Below are 12,622 nucleotides of genomic sequence, written 5' to 3' on the forward strand. Positions count from 1 at the left end.
GAGTGGACTTGGGAGTCGTAGTGTCTAATGGTGTATTCAATATTGATTCGTCTAATGGTGTAGACAAAGCCTTCTTGTAGCATTTTTGTCTTGAGCACATTAACAAGAAACACATCACCCAACTCCAAAAAGATGGAGTGTTGGAATCATTTGACTTAAGTTCAAATGATGAATGCGAGTCTTTCTTATTGGGCAATATGAAGAAATCACCTTTCACTTGAACATGTGAAAGAGGCGAATGACTATTAGATATAGTCTGTATAAGCATATAGGGACCCTTCAGATCTTCTACAAGGGATGCTGATCGATACTACGTGAAATTTTTGGACACTTATAGCATATATGGGTATATCTACTTAATCAAACATAAATAAGAAACATTTGAAAGGTTCAAAGAGTTTAAGCATTAGGTCGAGAATAAATTGGGAAAAAAGATAAAGATGCTTCGATTTGATATAGGTGGAGAGTATCTTAGTATCGAGTTCAAAGAATACCTCATGGAATGTTGAATTGTTTCATAATTGACACCTCCTAGGACACTGCAACTTAATGGTGTGGCTGAGAGGCATAATTGAACTTTATTAGAAATGGTTCATTCCATGATGAGTCAAGCCCCTCTTCTTATATCATTATGGGGGTATGCCTTAGAGAGGCCTCCCATATCCTAAATCTTGCTCCCACAAAGAAGGTTGACAAAACACCTAATGAGATATGGACAGGGAAAGCTCCCTCACTTACATATATCAAGGTATGGGGCTGTGAGGCTCTCGTAAGACGAGAAACTCATGACAAGCTTGAAACCAAAGTTGAAAAGTGTATTTTCATTGGTTACCCACAAAAATCCTTTGGATACTTGTTCTACATACCTAGTGATAAAGTGGTCTTTGTAGCTCGAAGATGAGTCTTTCGTTAGAGAGAGCTCGTATTCAAAGAGTATGGTGTGAATGCTATTGACTTGGAAGAAATTCCAGAGTCATCCAACAAAGGAACCTTTGATTACCTCATTGTCGATCCGGTAGAGTTAGCATACCACCTGAGTTTTAGGGTTTCATTTAACTACAGATAAAGACACGTTCATATGTGATAATACATTGGTGAATTTAGATGAAACTGCTAATTACAAGGAAGCGATGGCAGACCCTAAGATTGCCAAATGGAAGGAGGCAATGGATAGTGAGATTCAGTCCATGTCTGATAATCAAGTATGGATCTTGGTTGATCATGTATCTGGTCGAAATACGGTAGGATACAAATGGATCTTCAAGAAGAAGACCAACATGGATGGGAAAGTACACACTTTCAAAGCTAAGTTGATTGTGAATGGATTTACTCAAACCCAAGGATTGACTATGATGAGACCTTCTGACCAGTAGCTAAAATTAAATCTATTAGGATAAGGCTTGCCATTGCAGCCTTTCATAATTATGAAATATGTAAAATGGATTTTAAAACCAATTTCCTAAATGTGAAGTTAAATAAGGACGTCTATATGAGTCAGCCAGAAGGTTTTATACATGACAAAGTTCTTGATAAAGCATGTAAGCTTTAGAAATCTATTTATGGGTTGAAACAAGAATCTTGCATTTGGAATATTTGTTTCCATGAGAAAGTCAAAGAGTTTGGATTTTCTAGAAGTGAACATGAGTCTTGTGTATATGTCAAAGCTAGTAGGAGTGTAGTGACTTTCCTAATGTTGTATGTGGATAATATACTACATGTAGGAAACGACACCCCAACCTTGCAAGAAGTGAAATTTTCTCTTTGCAAATGTTTCTCTTTGAAGGATCTAGGGGAAGCAACATACATTCTTAGGGATAAGGATTTATAGTGATAGAAAGAAACGAATTATTGGACATAGTCAGAGTACATACATGGATAAAATATCGAAAAATTTCAGTGTGGAAAATTCCAAGAAATGGATTTACACATTCATCATACAGTTAAATTGAGTAAGACTCAATGCCCCAGTACTGGTGAAGAAATAGATGACATGAGTCTAGTCCCATATGCATCTGCTATAGGATCAATAATGTAGGTTATGACATGTACTCATCCATATGTATCTTATGCACTGAGAATGGTGAGTAGATTTTAGGATAATCCAGGTAGAGCCCAATGGACAACAACCAAGAATATTCTAAAGTATTTGCGAAGACCTAAAGAAATGTTCTTAGTTCTTTGTGTAAATGATACATTAAGAGTGAAGGGTTATAGTGACACTAACTTCTAGATAGATAGAGATAACTTTTGTTCATAATCTGGTTTGGTGTTCCTACTGAATGGTGAAGCAGTGACATGGACGAGTTCCAAGTAGAAGACGATGGTTGATTCTACTTGTGAATCAGAGTACATAGCAGTGAGTGAAGCGTCAAATGAAGCATTATGGTTGAAGAATTTCATTGGGGATCTTGGAAACATTTCGACTATTAAGGAACCAATGGAAATCTTTTGTGATAACGAAGGCATGGTTTCTTTAACCAAAGAACCAAAAGATCATGGAAGGCCCAAGCACATTGACAGTAAATATCATTACATCAGGCACATAGTTGAAGATAGGCATCTCTTGGTGAATCGAGTGTCATCAGAAAATAATCTTGTAGATCCTTTCACAAAGGCTCTGAACAAGGCTAAGCACGTCCAACATTTTAGGAGCATTGGTTTGAGAGACGACATTAGTTTTAATAATTAGTTGATGGGTTGAAACTTTGAAACTTTTAAATAAGAATAAATTGTAATTTTTTTGGTGATTAAATAATGGAGATTTATTTATGAGTAATTATACCGGCTTATTCAATTATGTATTAGTGTGTTTCAAAATTCTTAATTCGTTCATACTTTTGGCAGTAAGTATTGAATCAAGGTTGTCATGAATTATTTATAGATTGTCTATGGAGATCAGACATTGCATGAAGATTGCTACAACATTCATGAGTTCTTTAAAATGGGGATCTTAAGTATCGGATAAACCCATGCTTAGAGATTACTTCATGGACTTTATCATGAGTAATCCTAAGATGATAATATCTTATATTCTTAAAGCGGAGATAAATAGTTCCTAGTTTACAAATCAGTTGTGCATTGGTTTACCTAAACACATGTCGAAATTGGATGTTCGAAAGAGTAATTCCATGCATGATTTGGTAAGTAAAGTGTATGACTATAGTCAAAGTAATTTTTTCCTTTTTCCTAACACGAAAAGCGATATCTTTGGGCCCTCGATGATTTGATGTTGACATTATAGTGTTCGGCCCAGCCGAGACTATATTGTTGTGTTTAATAGATAGTCTGAGGACGTCATAGAAAATCGGAAATCGGGAAACAAAATCTTGGAAATGAGATTTATTATACTCTATGTCTCGTGTTCATAGGATATCTTGAAGAAAAAGTAGTAGTTGATCACTTATCTTAGAGCCAATGTTTAACTTGAATCAGAGTTCGGTAGTGGCTTTAGAAAGCACACTTTGTTGTTCAAGGGTTATATTAGCAACTATAGTTATAGACTTATCCAAATGGGATACTGTTGGATTAAAGTGTCTAATCTCATAACTAAATTGATATAAACTTGTAATTAGAAACAAAGTCATTTTTAGGTTGTGCTCATAACTAGAAAATGATTAGAATAACATTTGTAGAAAGAGGAAATAATTTATTAGCTTATTATATGATTAATAAATTAATTAGAAATAGATTTAATTAATTAATAATTGATCATAATTATTTTGGAATTAATTTGGGGTCAATTGGAATTAATTAGAAGTGCAATTGCTACTTTATTATTGCTTAATTCTTGAGCAATAGAGAGGTTCTAGAATGCTCCAGCTACTTAAAGGAAATAAGATAATTATCAAGATTTGAGATAATATTATTTTATGTTCAAGTCTGGGGTTTTTGGGTTTTCCTAGCAGCTATATAAAGGGGTATTTGGCTTGCAAAATTTGTCCACTCTTCTTAGAGATATTCCAGCCGAAAATTTGATCCCTCTCATTTCTCCTTACTTGTGTTCTAGTTTCTAGCTTTGGGTGTGAGTCATTAGAGGCATCATCCTTTTGGTGCTACCTTTCTAAAGGCCTACAAAGGAAGGAATCACATGTATTATTTATAATAACAATTTAAAAGGTATGTAACCCTTAACATATAGATTTCGATTATTGTAGGTTTATTCTAGGGTTTGTAGTTCATAGTATGCTGCCTTTATGTGAAGACATAGATCCTTAATAGGTTTCATGTACCCTTAATTGTTAAGTGTAATATTCCGCATTGTACATGAATTTTATAACCTAAGAAACCCATCACGAACGACCTTAATAGTTGTCAACGAATAGAATAACCAACGATAAAAAAATGGGTCAACAAACTAAACTCAATGATGCCACACACTACTAAGAAAGGCCAACGCGAAAATGCACACATCGACCTCTGAAGTTGATTAAAAAATGAACAACCACCCATCCTTGACCATACATAGCAATCTGTACCGCGAGCTAACCTGTCTCTTTATATCTGGTACATGACATGCGCGACTCAAACATCCTTCAATTATTCCATAAGGAACGAGAAAGTTCCTTGACTGAAAACTTTCAATGTGAGTACAACCCACGCATCCCTGAACACATAAATCTGATGGCAACTAACTTTATGCTCACTGTCTAACCAAACCTTAATTACTTTGTAACCATGTAGAATTTTGAAGAATCCTTGAGAACGCAAAAAGAAACTTCCAAACTCTTAGCACTTTGATGGTAGCCCACCTTCCGTCTCTTATGCCGCAGTAATCCTGAACCACATATCTAGTATACCTACATAGCAAATTCCTCTGACCCATTATGCTGAAACCATAAAATCAAATCGACTGATGATCCTCCAAGCAGAATACCCAATTTTCCCCCACTTACAGTTCAAACCATCATCTATTGGCGTCTACCACATCAAAGCCTCAGACCGGATCAACCAGATACATACCAAACCTGACTCTCAGAATGCAACATATCATATTACTATCCTTTGGATAATGACCAAATAATCATACAAAAAACCCTGAACCTCAGATGGATACCTCATAAACTTTCCTTTCCCCAACATTGCTGCCTTATTCTTAATGAAATCAATCATAATACCATTGGATTAATGAGGCACCTTACAAAATGAACTTCTTGCGACCAAAACTTGCATTAGAAGAATTTATCCACAACTTTATCCTCCTATGAAGCTTAAAGAATCCCTTACATATGCTCAAATAATAGCTTTGTTAAACTCAACATATCAATAGAAATATCCTTTCCAAATCAGAAACATCTCGATCCTCCTCAGATACGCCAGATCTTCTCAAAATTGCATCACATACTCGACTCGCGACATGGTCTTAACCTAGGCCACCAAACCAAAAGAACCTTTGAGTCTCAAAATATTCCCTTGCTGAAAGACAAAAACGAGTCATGGCTTCTTCTCATCTTGTCATGGTGTTGGTGGTCTTGTCTTGAAAGATTTCCGGACTTGAATTCCATACTTATCAGCCATGGTTGCAGCTGCTTCTACTGCGAGGTGTTCCTTACTTAGCAATAAATGGGATAGAGTAAAAAAACAATGATATAACAGTTGAAAAACCTGACAATAAAACCTTTTTTTAATAAATTAATGTACACGAAAAACGTAGAGTAAAAACATATTTATATAACAGATCAAAAATATATATTTGGCATTTTAACAAAAACTCGGTGGGCATAATTCAATTAAGGTTTTACTGGGCTTCAAAATCGAGAATAAAAAACCAACTAAATCAAATAAGAAAATAGCATACAGAACATCATTCGTGATGAGGTCATGCTTCAATACTTTTACCCTATCGATATCTCCAACTTATAATTGCAAATACCAAGGCTTTATATAGCACTTGAAACAGTATATGATGAGACTATATTACCTCTAATGGAACCTGCGTATGAGAAATCTTCAATTGAAGTTTTTTTTCTCTGAATCTCCTACAATAAATGACCAATCAGTATAGACATGGTTGGTAAACATCTTTAAAATATTTCGACACATTTACCTAAAAATGGGTTGATTTTTGTATATTCAACACATAGACGCCCAAATAAAACAAACGAACCACATAAATAAACGAGAAGAAGATATTGGTGTCGTTTGGTGACGATTTGAAGCGTAACCAAGAAAAAAGAGAAGAGAAAAATGAAGAAATTGAAAAAGAAAACATTATCATCGAAAGTATTTTGGAAAATTAGAGCCTTTTAAGGAGATACAGGAGAGAGTTTGGGAAACAAATTGAAGAGCACACACCCAAATCTAGAGTCGATGAATACTATCGCAGAGTAAGGAAATGTAGCACACTAAACGCTTTAGAAGACCATCTGATTGGTTCTGAAGTGCAAATTAGGGCTTAAAAGGGCAGCTTTTTCATAGAATGATAAAAAATCAAATCTGGACAAAATGAAATCGCCAAATTTTTAACCAATAGAAGTAATATAACTCCATCGGCAAGAGAATCTATGAAGCAAGTTGGAGGAGTCAAAATTCATGCAATGCGTGTATTGAAGATTGACTAATCTGAAAAGGTTGGTCTATTGGTATATACATTGGGCGTACACGAGACGAGCAGGTGGGTTCGTATATTTCCAAGGAATGAAGAACCATCTGATATGCAGATACGAAGATGAGATGGAATTGGGATGATTTTAGGGATTTTTGATCAGAATAGAGAGAAAGAAGATTAACAAAGATCAATAGTGGGTTTGTATAATTCCAAGGAATGAAGCGGTGGATATGCACACTAATCCCATTGTTCTTGGTTAAATTGGCGGTGGAATCAGACAGAGAACACGTTACCGTTACTGTCAACCACTCTACTATCCTTAATTAATAAAAAAGAAAAAAATGGACCATTAGCATATATATATATATATATATATATATATATATATATATATATATATATATATATATATATATATATATATGGGAAAAGTGAGTATACCTCCCAGCAGGACATAAGCTTAGGTACCCGATATATAATACGGTGTCGTTTCCTTTATCTTTTTATTTTATAGACATCGAGTTTCTGATTAACCCCACAAACATTTTTTTTGTTTTATTTCTCAGATTCAAAGAGGAACATATTCGTGATCTTCACCCGTCCACGACGATGGTTCCTGGGAATGGGTTCACCAAAAACCCCAAAACAAACCTCGCATCGTCGTCCGTTTCGCAAGCCTTCACCATCGAAATCCGGATATTCTCAGCCACATTTAAAATCCGATTATTGATCAGTATCGAAAAAAGAAAGAGCTTCCTGTGGCTTCAAGTTGGTTCGAAGAATCTTTCAATCGAGCCTCACTATTTCAAGAATTTGTGTACTCTTTAACATCCATCGATCTCGTTGCTTGCTTGTCCAACAAATTCATCAATTTCACTCTTTATCCAACCAGATTCGTTCAATTCCACTTTGTATCCAACTAAGATTGTGAATTCAACTATGATTAATCATGTGACAAATTGAGGCATTTTTCAATTTTATGTTTTTCAATTTGCTCCACCTGCGCATCAGGTGAGATTACATTAGATTGATTCCCATTTTTTTTACTTATTTCATTAGAATGAGTTATCTGATCACCAGGTGTTTGATTAAATGCACCAGTGAACTTTTTTCTCAAAATGGCTTAAAAAGCATATGTTGTTATGAGAAAGGGTGTTATCACTCAAAACGTGAATTTACGCTTTGTGCCCTTGGTCGACGTGTAACTTGTTCATATTCTCCATTTGTATGACTTTTGACAACGACTTCTTTTATCTTGCACAAGTATTACATGTCACTCCTTCATTATTTTGAACAAGTTTACTACTTTAAAGCAAAAGCACGGACTCCTATTCAGTGTCCAAAATGAACAAAGTCATACTCCCTGAAAATCAAGTCACATTAGGGAAGAGGTAAGAAGCAATCCGACACTGCCTCAGTCCCACATTGTTCCTCCTTTTTTGTTGGTGTAAAAAAAAGTTGTAATTTTTGTCTAGTCATGTTATCTCATCATCGCACGTCCTGTTCGATTCTTGATATTTTTTTTTTTTTAATTTTTTTTTGTTTCAGGTTTACCAGGAACTACAAAACCAAAATGGAGCGTTATTTCAGAAGATAACCACTCATAAACAATGCAGTAATGCCATTTCAACAACATTATATCACAAATATGATGTTGGATGACAACCCTAAAGTGATGGTGAAAACTCTCATCAAACTCCTGAAAACAAACTGAATTTAGGTTATTCTGACAATGAAAAGAGCAGTAATGAAGCTGAAGAGGGTACCAAAGATAAGAATTTAAATCTTCTAATTCTATTAGCAGTTGAAATGGGAGCTAAAAATTATGACACTGAAAGGAAGCCAAACTGTAGTTCAAGATTTTATCAAGTTTAACTTTCCTCACCAATGTTGCTTTTAGAGATTTTAGTTTACCTTTTATGTTTTTATTTCTAATGTTTTGTTGGTAATATGATTGGTAAAAGTAATGTGTTTGTAATACTACTTTTTTGATTTTTTTTGTTTATGGATATTGATATGTTTCTTAATAAAATTTGAGTTTTTTGTTGACGTTCCTAGTTTCCAGATTTTTAATTATTTTCCAGATTTCCTATTTGGTTGTATTTAGTCACTGTGTTTTGTACATGCCTCACTAAACACATTTGTCTATGCAATATGTATCATTCGTTGGTGTGCACAAATAATAGTTCGCTTGTTTAGGTCTAATAGGGACAAAATTGACTTTCTTTATTTTTTTTTCATGGATACAATTTTATTTTTAACCAATCACAACATCCAGCTTTTATTTTTATTTTTATTGTTAACACATAATGACATCCTACTTTTACTTTTAACCCATAATGGTTGTATATTTTCACTTTTAACCCATAACACTGAATATTTTCATTTTTAACCCATATTAACATCCTAATATCACTTTTAACCCATTATGGTTGTATATTTTCACTTTTAACCCATAATGGTTGTATATTTTTACTTTTAACCCATAATGGCTGAATATTTTCATTTTTAACCCATATTAGCATCTTAATATCACTTTTAACCCATTATGGCTGTATATTTTCAATTTTAACCCACAATGGTTGTATGTTTTGACTTTTAACCCATAATAGCCGAATATTTGCATTTTTAACCCATATTAACATCCTAATATCACCATTAACCCATTATGGTTGTATATTTTCATTTTTAAACCATAATGGCTGAATATTTTCATTTTTAACTGATATTAGCATCCTAATACAACTTTTAACCTATTGTGGTTGTATATTTTCACTTTTAACCCGCAATAGCATCATACTTTCGTTGTTTACCAATATTAGCATCACACATTCATTTTTATCCCATAATAACAACCAACAATCAATTTTAAACAGACAAATCAGAAGTAATCAACAATTTTCATTCGAAAACATAAAAAATGTTAAGAAACATAAAAAATATCAAGATTATTCATACATCATAAATCAAAAAAGAATGTCAAATATATGAAGAAGCATATGGCTTTTTCTTTTGCTCACAAAAACAACACATCTCATTTTTCTTTCTCATGTATCGATTCATATGCCTGATACATGAAAAAAATAGTTATTATAATTATCATACTTCTAAAATCATGAATAGTAATTATTATTATTATAAGTACCTTTCTTTTTGAACAACTACTAGCGTAATGACCCAATCCTTGACAGTAAGAGCACGTTCGCTTTTTGGGGGCTTCTAAAGGAGACTTGATTCTACTAGCAACTTTAGGATGCCCTTTTGTAGTAGTTGGACCAAGAGGATCACGGATAGATAACTGTGGCATCATATCTACTTGCGAAATTCCCATACAAGAACCTTGAGATGCATTCTCAAAAGATATAGATTTCTTTCGTACTACTTGATCCTCTAAAAGACTTATCAATAACGTATTAAGTTTCTGTATCTCCGAAGGGGAGTCTCTTGCTTGTTCAATTAATTTATTAAAATTTGAACGGACACACCATAATGTGAAAGTACTAACTTCATTTTCAGTATTCATATCTCCGAGTTCGATGCTAACATTACCTACCTTGTACCTAGCATTAAGGGTCCACCGAGGTAAAATATAATGATTGGGGAGTGTTTGAACATGCCTCTTCTTCATCACATACAGACTATGCTTGCATAAAATTCAATGTGTCTCATACTTAGCACACGAACATGTGATGTTGACTTGATTCAAATAACGAAAAGTAACAATACGCCAATATGTTTTATCAACATCTAGTCTCCCAACTTGATATTTGCTTTCTTCTGTACTTTTGCTTAGTGTCTCGTGAGTTAAATTATTATTAGCTTCTATCCATTCTTTTTTAAAAATATCAAAAATCTTTCGGGTATAACACTCACCTGCTTTTGCTTCAATTGGATGTACTGAGGACAGAACCGACCTCGAATTCATAGTCTTGAAATCTTCATCTTCTTCGGCCGCCCTTCGTGACACAACTGCTTTGTCAAATTGCACTACAAATTCATTCAACATAGTACTTGAGTTAACAAATCCATCAAAAAATGAATTAATACTCTCACTTCGTCCAGTTGTGGACATACCAACCAAAAAAATATCCTTAAAGTAAGCATTAACCCAATGCATCCGTTGATTATACATGCCACTTATCCAACAATTACTTTCTAGTTTGTATTTGCAACGTATAACTTCCCACGTGGCTTCAAATTCTTCAATGGTTTCACTGTTTACCCATTCTCTATATGATTGTTGAAAATCACTATAACGGGAAACATAAGGGTGGAGGTGTTTCGGTTCATGCTTCTTGATATGCCATTCACAAAAACGATGACGAGTGTTTGGAAAAACTCTTTTTATTGAATTTCCCATAGCTTTGTCTTGATCAGTAATAATTGCTTTTGGATATTTGTTAAACATACATTTGAGGAAATGCTCAAATAACCATTCAAATGTTTCCTCCTTTTCATTTTCTAGTAATGCTCCACCAAAAAGTATAGATTGTCCATGATGATTCACCCCAGTAAAGGGAGCAAAAGGCATCTTGAATTTGTTTGTCATATAAGTGACATCAAAGACAACAACATCTCCAAACTTTGTATAGGCATCTCGTGATCTTCCATCAGCCCAGAAAATGTTTTTAGGACACCCATCATCGCACAAATCCACGACAAAATACTGGTCATTATCAACTAATGTTTTATCTTGAAAATGTTTTATAAGTCCATAAAACTCTTTTCCTTTATGTTGTTTTCGTTGCTCGAATAAGACATCAACACATTGCTTTGAAGTAACATCGGCTTCATTTGAGGTTTTCATTGCATTAATAGCCTTTTTAACCATACTAGGTTTCAACCCTGATTGTCCAAGTTCAACCATAAGAGATTTACATTCCATGGAACGGTGAAACTTATTATGAGATCGATGCTTCATCACCTTCGTTGGTGTCATGCTCAATTCATGATTATGTGTGTCGTTAAACAAGTCCACTAGCCATTTCCTATCCTTCTGTATTGTAATTTGAAGCCTTGCTTCACATCCGGTTCTAACATCTCTACGACGTTTTGTCTCATTTTCACTTGAATTGTTTTTTTAATCCGTTTGAACCCTTCTTTGTTGCATACATAAATCTTCCGAAAAGGCTCATTTGTTTTCAAGCTTTTAAATATGTCATTTTTACGTATACCAAATCCATGTAAAAACGAATAATCATTATAAAAGTCATATGCATCTTCCGCGGTATCGAAAACCTTTCCCAATATACTTTCATCATTAACTTCATTGTCGTCACTCTCAATGTTCACATCAACATCGTTAATTTTTTCAAATTCACGTGTTGCTTCTACGAAATCATTTGTGTCAATATCTTCAGTTACATGTAGTTCAATAGCGTGATCATTTGCTTCGGTTTCAATCATTATGGCCTACACAAGACCATGATCCATGTTTCTAAATAAAAGATTAACACCATTTTGTTTACTATTAGTAAAGATTGAATCATTGTACTTAAAAATCACAATGAGAACGAAGCATATACAAAAATTAATTACATTGGATATTTACCTTTCAGAAAACACAGAACAACCAACAATGTCCAGCTCTAAAAAAACAACAATGTCTAGCTCAAAAAATACAACAATGTCCAGCTCTAAAATCTCCGAACAAATAAGACAAAGCAACAAATTTCAAAGTCCGGAAACAGCAATATCCAAGATTAAAATTCTGAAAACATGAAAAACAAAATCCCAAAATTAAAATTCTGAAATCAGTAAACAACAAAGCCTTGGCAATTTTTTTTTTTTTTTTTTTTTTTTTTTTTTTTTTTTTTTTTTAAAGCAAATCCTTATTTACTAGGAATCCAATTTCAAGATTTACCGTAAACAGAGTATTTGCAGTTTTTGAAGGAGGTCGATTTCATGAAGCAATTTCTTCAATTCGATTTCTTGAATTAACCCTTTGAAATCCGAATTCTGTGAAATTTTGTTTCTTCAATCCCAAAATCGATTAGTAGTTGTATGACAAAATCCCAATTCAATTCTTGAACCTTTTTTGTTTCGTGATTTATTAGGAATCCGATTTCAAGCAGCAAA

The 12,622-nt window shown here is 33.9% G+C and overlaps 1 pseudogene; it reads right to left on the reverse strand.

Moving 5' to 3' along the window:
- Positions 1-9,578: 9,578 nt before the first annotated feature.
- LOC145030510 (protein FAR1-RELATED SEQUENCE 5-like) lies at positions 9,579-11,950 on the reverse strand (annotated as a pseudogene).
- Positions 11,951-12,622: the final 672 nt, after the last annotated feature.

The sequence above is a fragment of the Lactuca saligna genome, chromosome 2 (assembly GCF_052625555.1).
Source record: "Lactuca saligna cultivar CGN05327 chromosome 2, ASM5262555v1, whole genome shotgun sequence".
NCBI classification, from domain to species: domain Eukaryota; kingdom Viridiplantae; phylum Streptophyta; class Magnoliopsida; order Asterales; family Asteraceae; genus Lactuca; species Lactuca saligna.